Consider the following 8436-nt stretch of genomic DNA (forward strand, 5'->3'; position numbering starts at 1 on the left):
CAGCGCCGCTCCATGCAATCCCATCCTTCTCTCCAGAATGACGTCATAATCAGGTGATCACGTGTTGACGAAACAAACTTTCTCATTGGTGGGGCAATTCTCGATTAACGCAGCAACAGCCTTATTTATGTTCGTAAGTCATTTTTATTGGCCAGGTTAGGCTGGAATTCCCCAGGAGTGGGCGTGGCGTTTCAGACAGATCACCTTTAAAGATGTAGATGTATCTACAGGCTGTACATTTAGATCAAAACTGTCTATCAGCCAACAAAGGGCCGCTCGGCGAGTGAAATTTCGTCTCTCAAGAAATTATTTTTAAACTATCAACAATACTGAACTTATTTTGAAAGAAAAGAAGTCTTATTAGATTTCTGTGGCATAATCTGGAGCAAGTTGTTTGAACAGGTAAGAAATTTTTGGCATTTTTTTGAGCAGGTAACATAAACAGGGGCAACTCGAGAGGGGCCGTGGAGGTAGGGTGTGACACCCCGCAATTGCCCTGTCGGCAGAAATAAAAATATGATGAAATAAATAGTGGGAGAAGGATGGTGTAAGGTTGGAAAAAACTTAAAATTATGATAAATTAAAATAAAATGAAAATAAAATCTAAAGATAAATGATTGGAGCGAAAGAACAGAAGACGTACTTAATAAATATTTACTTTCCTTTCCATTTCTTTCTTTTACCATTTTATTATTTTTCATCTTAACCCTATTTTGCTTTCTTTTCTCAGGCCCGTCACAAAGTTAAAGACAGAAAATTTTGCAGAACAATAACAGAATCGTTTTGTAAATTCTTGAAACAGGAAATTTAACACAAAAAGTCTCATTTAAAAAAGAAAAAGGGGATATATTAAAGGCCCGGATTCAAGGCAATTTGCAAACTTTCATAAACGAAATACCAAATGAATTTTCTGTAACTTTACACTATGCATCTGAAATTACCTATAACGCAGTAAGTTTATGTTCTCGAGACTCTGCATTATAGGATCTTGTGGGGGGGGGGGGGGGTTAAGGAGAAATTTCCTACCAGTAAACTTGTTGCCGAGATAATTATTAGTGTTGTCGATTTTTTAATCATTTTTTAAATAAACAAAATATCGGATTTATTTTGATTTAAATCAGATTATTTCTATTATATTTTTTTACAATTTTACAAAGCGCAAACAACCAAAATATAGTCCTTTACACTAAGATAAATTTTGAAATAATTCATTTCACTAATAAAATCAAATATAATAAAATTATTCTTAGCTTTTTATTTCACGATTATTCACGAGAAACATTACTGTCTGATTGCTGAGTTGTCATATATACAATCTTCAAATGTAAATAATATTGAATGTAAACTTTGTACAATTATTCTTCGGACTACAGCATTGTATTCTGTTTTATATCTAATAAATCGAAAAAAATCGAAAAATTGATTCACTCAAAATAGTCAAATGTCAAAATAGAATTTAAAGAAAATATTAACGTCATGAAGATGCTGATATTTTCTGCTGTGTCTGCATCCTCTTGTGTAGAAAACACCCAACTTTTAACCAACCCTGCATGGGCAACATACTGTCCACACAACTACTGGTTAAGATATCCAAATTGGGAAATAAAAACTGATAATTGTTAATAAATTTGCCCAATTGGATATTAATTTCCAGAATATATATATATATACATACATACATACATACATATACTATTTATTAGTGCCCATTAATATTATCATCATTATTAATATTACGACAGTCCACATTTTCAAAATGTTTTGTTTCGATATTTATATTTTATGTGCTACATGTTTCAATAATTAAAAAAAAGAAATTTTCAAAGTATAATATTTTTTAATTGGAATAATATTATATATGTTATTCATTATATTATTTGCTGATTGTTATGTTATGCTGAAAAATGATTATACTTGTCTTTAATTATTGGAATGTGGAAATTAAATCAAATAGAGCGAAAGTAACATGAATAATCAATGCCTAAAAATAATTCTGCCACATTTTCTGATATGTGAGTATCATAACCAAAATATTTTTTTAGTTTTTTTTTACAAGAAATTTACTAAACACAGACAAAGGTCTAGCGATTGTCTCTAATAAAAGCAGTCTTTGAGCAGTTTCAACCTTTACTGGAACATCTATGTATAGTTATTGCTGGGGAATTTGTGGAGAATGTTCTTAGATTTTTAAACGAGAGAAGGCAGCAAGTAAAGCCAAACATGGCAACCACCATGAAAATGATAATGATCTCAGCACAGCACCCAAGCAAGTTCATGGTAGTCATGGCAAAATTACCAAAGTATTGTTACAAATTTAAAGGAGCTACATGTAATATGCAATTTGGATGTCTAATACAACCATTGTTGATTTTGATGAAACTTAGTAACTGGAATGCCAGGCACACAACAGGTTCTTATTTAGTAACTTATACGACGGTGCATGACCAAAATATTGATTTAGAAAATCGTTGAGTGCTCGAAAGAAAAAAATTAAATATGGTAAGTTTACTGGCTCCCTTCGCTCACTCGCAAGAGCAATTTAGAACGTAACCAAAAATTTAAATGATAATGATCCACCGAGATCTATTGCTTGGAAAACTAATTGTGATTCATTACAAATATGCATGACCGATGGGCATTATTCTGCATACAAAAATAACGCTGCTGCAGGGGGGTGGCGCTGGACCATATGCTTGGATGCAAGAGTTATCGGCAAATAGGCCTCGCGATTCAAGATACAAAAAATACACAAAATTTGTCTTGACGCAGTGGCGGAGCCAAAAAAAAGGAGAAAGAAGAAAATAAAAGAAGGGGAAAGACAGAAGGAAAAAAAAGAAGAGAAAAATAAGAGCAGGAAGACGAGTGAATAAAATAATTTTTGGGAAGACTTGTAAAAAAAAAATTTTTCGTGTTACTAATTAAATAAAATTTTCTCTCGCGCTTCGCGCTCGATAAGATTCTTATTTTGCTCAATAGGCTGATATGGAGCTTAAAAAATATCAGGTTTTGAAGTCAATGTACAAAATATATTTCAGCTCGGACATCGAGCTTTCATTATATTTTTTCCATTTACAAATTTATTGCACTCTGTATGATGTCCGTTAATATGGTCTACATATCAACATTTTGAGCTCACGCTCCGTGGTCGCATTATTTGATTTGCCAAGTTCCTATTGTCTTTGTGTATTCCATAAAGTTATCAAAATATCAATTTTCAGATGTGACAAAACGTAGGCCTATGCGCGTTCGCATTTTGATTGGTGAGTACTCTATATCAATTCTATATAAGCAAACAAAAACCCCAAGCCTTTCCATTACATTTTATTTTTAAAAATTCAGCTCGCGATTTGCGCTCGCAATAATTGTTAAAATGTATTAAACATTGTAATGCCTATTCATAATTAAAAAAATGCTTAAAATTTCTAGTTTTTAAGCCTTAAAACCAACAACTTCCATACTGCCTATACACATATTAGAATAGATTAACAAATAAGAAAATATAATTTTCATGAATTCCTATTAACTAATTTGGGTATTTTCAAAATGTAGTATTGACAAGCTTATGAATAATAGGAAGATAGTCATCATTTTCATATGACAAAATGTCCTAATGTCCCGGTCCTTTGTTAAGACGATAACAAAAAATATCAGCTTGGCTTCGCGCTGGCATCATTCATTAAGTGTGATCCACATTTGAAATATGCTTATATTGCAGTTTCAGATCAGAATATCAATAATTGTCTCCTCGCGCTTCACGATCGCGTTATTAATGAGACCCAATTAACCGTATGATAAAAAAGTGCTTAGAATGTCATTTTTTCAGGTTGGAATGTCAAAAAAGTTTTAGTTCGCTCTTCGCGCTCCCATTATTGAAATAGGTACCGTATTTGTGGGTAGCTGTTAACAGGATTAACAGGTCCCTTTCCGATCATGCTCGAACATGACATTAACATTTCTGCTGGCGCTTGGCGTTCGCAGTAATTATCTTTTTACATACATATCTTGTTCAGGGTCACAAACATTGCCCAGAATGTTAAATTTTCAGGACAAAATACATAAAAGATTACAAAAAATTCGATCGCGCTTCGCGCTCGCACTTTTTAATATTTGGCTTATGAGATTAGTTCATATTATGTTTTATAAGAACAAAGCTAAGAAGACTGATCGGGGAAAATATAGGTGAAGATATTTTTGTGCCCCATCCCCTATTGGTGAAAGTCGGATCCGGGACATGCCCCCCCCAAAAAAAAAAAAAGTTTTTCATCCCAAAAGTAAGGTCATCTCGTCCTAAAATACATGTTTTATTTCGATTTTGAATGATGTCTTACCATCATAAAAGACCAGAAATAGTTGGGGGACATTTGATAGTGTGTCCCCCTGTATATTATTTTGAGTATAGGGGGGACACGTCCCCCCTGCCCCCCCCCCCCCGGGATTTCCACCCGGGGGCCCACTTCCATTCGCGAATTCACGTAATTTCCATATTCTGAAAATGCACCTTAACAAGTATTGGCGTGTGAAACCCTACCCTTAACAAGTATTGGAAACAAAACGATACTCTTGGCAAATATTCCCTGAAATGAACCCCTAAACAAGTACAGGAATGTTTTCTTGTTACGGGTCCTTCGGTCGTCGGCTTTACCTTATTTGGTTTAGTACGACCCCACCTTCTACATCTCGCGCAAATCGGACTCTAAACATGAAGTGTTGGCGCAAAAAGGACATCCTTTATAAAACATTTTAAATTTGTTTTATCATCCCCGCAAATTTGACCCTAAACACGTAATTCTCCTAGCGAAAAGGATACCTTTTTTCATTATTTTTGTGTTTTTGACACCCTTATCACGTTACGTACGTAACCCTAACCCGTGCCCTATCGTGAAAAAGACATCCTTTTTACGTGTTTTTTGGTCGCGCATGGTATCCACTCGTCAATGTAAGTGCCCCCCCCCCCTCCGGGATTTCTGCCCATGTACATTGACATACACATTAACGATCGAACAATCATAAAATGCTTAAAAATATATTTTGCACAAACTGTCAAGTTGACAAGAGAGAGTCAGACTGAATGCCGGGGGGGGGGGGGGGGGCACTTGCATTGACGGGTGGATACCATGCGCGACCCCAAAACACGTAAAAAGGATGTCTTTTTCAAGATAGGGCACGTTACGCACGTAACGTAATAAGGGTGTCAAAAACACTAAAATAATGAAAAAGGGTATCTATTTCGCTAGGGAAGCTACGTGTTTAGGGTCAGATTTGCGAGGGTATAAAAAATAAAGACTAAGATGTTTTATAAAGGATCGTACTTTTTGCCCCAACAGTCAAACACTTGTTAAGGGTAGGGTTTCACACGCCAATACCTGTTATGGGGTGCATTTTCAGAATATAGAAAATACGTGTATATACATAGGGTGCTTTTCAAGACCCCATGGTCGCGCATGGTATCCATTCGTCAATGGAATTAAGTGCCCCCCCCCCCCCCGGGACTGAATTAGAGATGAGATCGATTGAAAAGAAAACAGAGAAATAGTACTAAAATCTACCTCCCTAAGCTGGCCAAGCAACACTACAGGTCTAATTAATGAATTTTCTTGAAATTATTTCGACAGATACAAATATGCCTCGACGCAGCCAACCGAGTTCACAGGTCAGCGCAGGAGCCAACCGCCTGGGCTACTCCTGGAGTGGGATCAAATCCGGTACTGCCGCGGCTGGTCACATGTCATCCACCGCCAAGAGTCACGGCGGGTCAGTTCCAAAGGGAGGTCTCGTCTCCCTGCTGCATGCAGTCCCTCGGAACCAAGGGCAGCTACAGCAAGTAGGAGAGTGACTTGTCCGCCCAAGACGTGATTCGACATTGTTCATGGAGGCTATTAAACAAGAGTTGAATCATCTGCAAATTCATCTTCGATCTGTAGCAAATAGAAGTAGTCCATAGATCTTGTTTCTTGCTTGATGTTTTCTGCCATTCTAAATGATGCCATTCAATTATGTCGTAACAGTCTGTAGGTACTGTCACAGAAAGTAATTAATAATTGCAATTACTGAATTCCGACCTTCAGGGCCTTCAGTAACACTAGTGCTACATATCTGTTAAATTTCATATTAAATTGAATGAATAATTAATCGTACGCTTGATTTTCACGATCGATTTGTAGTCCATGCAATCAAAACTGCCACTTACATTGTAATCAAATAAAATTAAATTAAGGTGCAATAGAATATTTCATTAAACATGTTCAACGACATGAAGGGGGGGGGGATTCCAACGGCCATTCTGTTCATAGGAAATATAAACTAAGAAAGATGTTGATGATAAATTATTGATTACGATCCTGAGATTTTTACAAGGCTTGGAGTCTTGGACTCTATTCTGAACATCTATTCATTTGGTAAAAACAAATATTATATCAAAGCAAAATATCAACGAAGGATCGAGATTCTTTTGGATTACTATTTGATTCAATAAGCTCTTAAACATTATAAATGATTATAACCCGCCGAGGAGAGAGCATATAGATCTTTTCATTGATATGCTAATTGTTTAATTTTGTGATAAAAATGTTTGTTTTTATCATAATACTTTAGAAATAAATATTCGAATATGTTGTCTTGTAATATATATGGAAAACTTATTTTCATTGTTTTATTATTAAGATATATTTTCTTTTTAATAGTCTTTATTGATCATTCATTTAAAAAACATACAATCTGATAAAATATTACAAAAAATAACAGCTGCATTATGTGTCAAGCACACATACCAAGGATGAAACATCTATTCATTTGGTAAAAACAAATATTATATCAAAGCAAAATATCAACGAAGGATGAAACATAACTAACCATGACTTAGTTCACATCTCATTCATACATGTATGTCAATTGACATTATGCCATGACTTTGCAGGGATAGGTGTCGTGTGGGCGGTACCGGAGCGGCGGACGCGACATCGGGACTGGCCCCTATGGTTTCGGAGTGCTGCAGTTTGGGGTGTGTGGTTCCGGACGGCTGTTGCTTGGTTGAACGGGCGCATTAGACTTTTGGTCGCATATCCGATTGGGTTGGGTGGCTGGGAGGAGTGTGTTTCCCTGGGAGTGATGGGTGTGACAAGCTTGTGCCATGCCCATTGCTCCCGGTGGATACATTTCTCTCGGCGCCTTTCTCGTCGTGTGTGCGACTGGTGGTTTTTTTGCGCCTGTCCAGCTAGGAAGTGGCTGTTTGGGACCGAGCATTTCTGGGCTGTAGCGCTTCGGAGGTGTAGGGGTATGTCTCGGAGTCGCGTCCGTTGCTCTGGTGTTGCCCATTTCCAGACCTGTCCTCAATTTTAATTCTGATTTTAATTTGCATTATATATTTATGAGTTATCTTTTATTATTCTAACTTAATTGGTTTGGAGGCTTATGTATGTCTGTATCTTTATGATTTTTGTATATTGATAGTTTACTTTGAAATTTTCATGTTGTTCAAAATGGTCTTTGTATATATCTTATCTTACATGTATATGTAACAAGATCTTTACAATGTAAAACAATGTAAATTTAGCCTTTGGGCTACCATGAATTGTTTTTTTAATAAAACCATTTATCTATCTATCTTTGATATTCCTTTTCAAAAGTGAAAGCTTTATGGCGTTCCCAATGTCGCTTTGTCTATGATTTGTTGAATATATGCAATAAACAGCCTCCTTAAAAATAAATGAAGTCTTCTAGTTGACATTTTTCAAGCTCTCCATTTTTGGCATATCGGGGTAAAAAAAATCAAAACCAGTAATTTGCAAACAGGGTAGTCATAGCCTATAATGGAAGTTACGAATACGCACGAATGGTGGCCTATTATTGTGTTTATGAGGTAAGACCCCTACCTGAGGTTTCACTGGCATTTCAACAAGACTGAATGACTTTGGTGTAATCATGGTAACTGCGATCCTATTTTGACAAAAATTGCAGTGTGCTTTTTTTACGACATTATAATTTGCATCTTCAAAGATTGGATTTAACTGTGATGGGCCAATGTTGGATAATCTGAGGGCAGCAGGGTGGGTAATAGTGAGCCAACAAAGTAATTTGAGGTGGCTAGACATGGCGTACGAAGCAAAAATTCTACAGCTGCAAGGGGCGAAGCGAGTGAGCCAAACATTTGATTCACCTTATTTATCCAAAATTTAATTTTGTGATTTGATGTACTATTTAGAAAATGAAATGATACTTCACCCTTTTCTTTGTTTACTTTATGTCTTGGCCATGAGACTTTGTGTAGGGGGGCATCAGCTCAAGCCCCCCCCCCTTCCACTCCATTTGTACTCTATTGACTAATAGCACCAAAGAAAAAAAAGGTCACCGGTTGTGTAAGTCATCCGTAAATTGCAAACAGCTTGATGAAGTACAATTGATTCAGGGTTGTGTTTCACAAAAAATTGTTTTATTAGCAAA

Source organism: Lytechinus variegatus, chromosome 13 (genome assembly GCF_018143015.1).
Source record: "Lytechinus variegatus isolate NC3 chromosome 13, Lvar_3.0, whole genome shotgun sequence".
NCBI classification, from domain to species: domain Eukaryota; kingdom Metazoa; phylum Echinodermata; class Echinoidea; order Temnopleuroida; family Toxopneustidae; genus Lytechinus; species Lytechinus variegatus.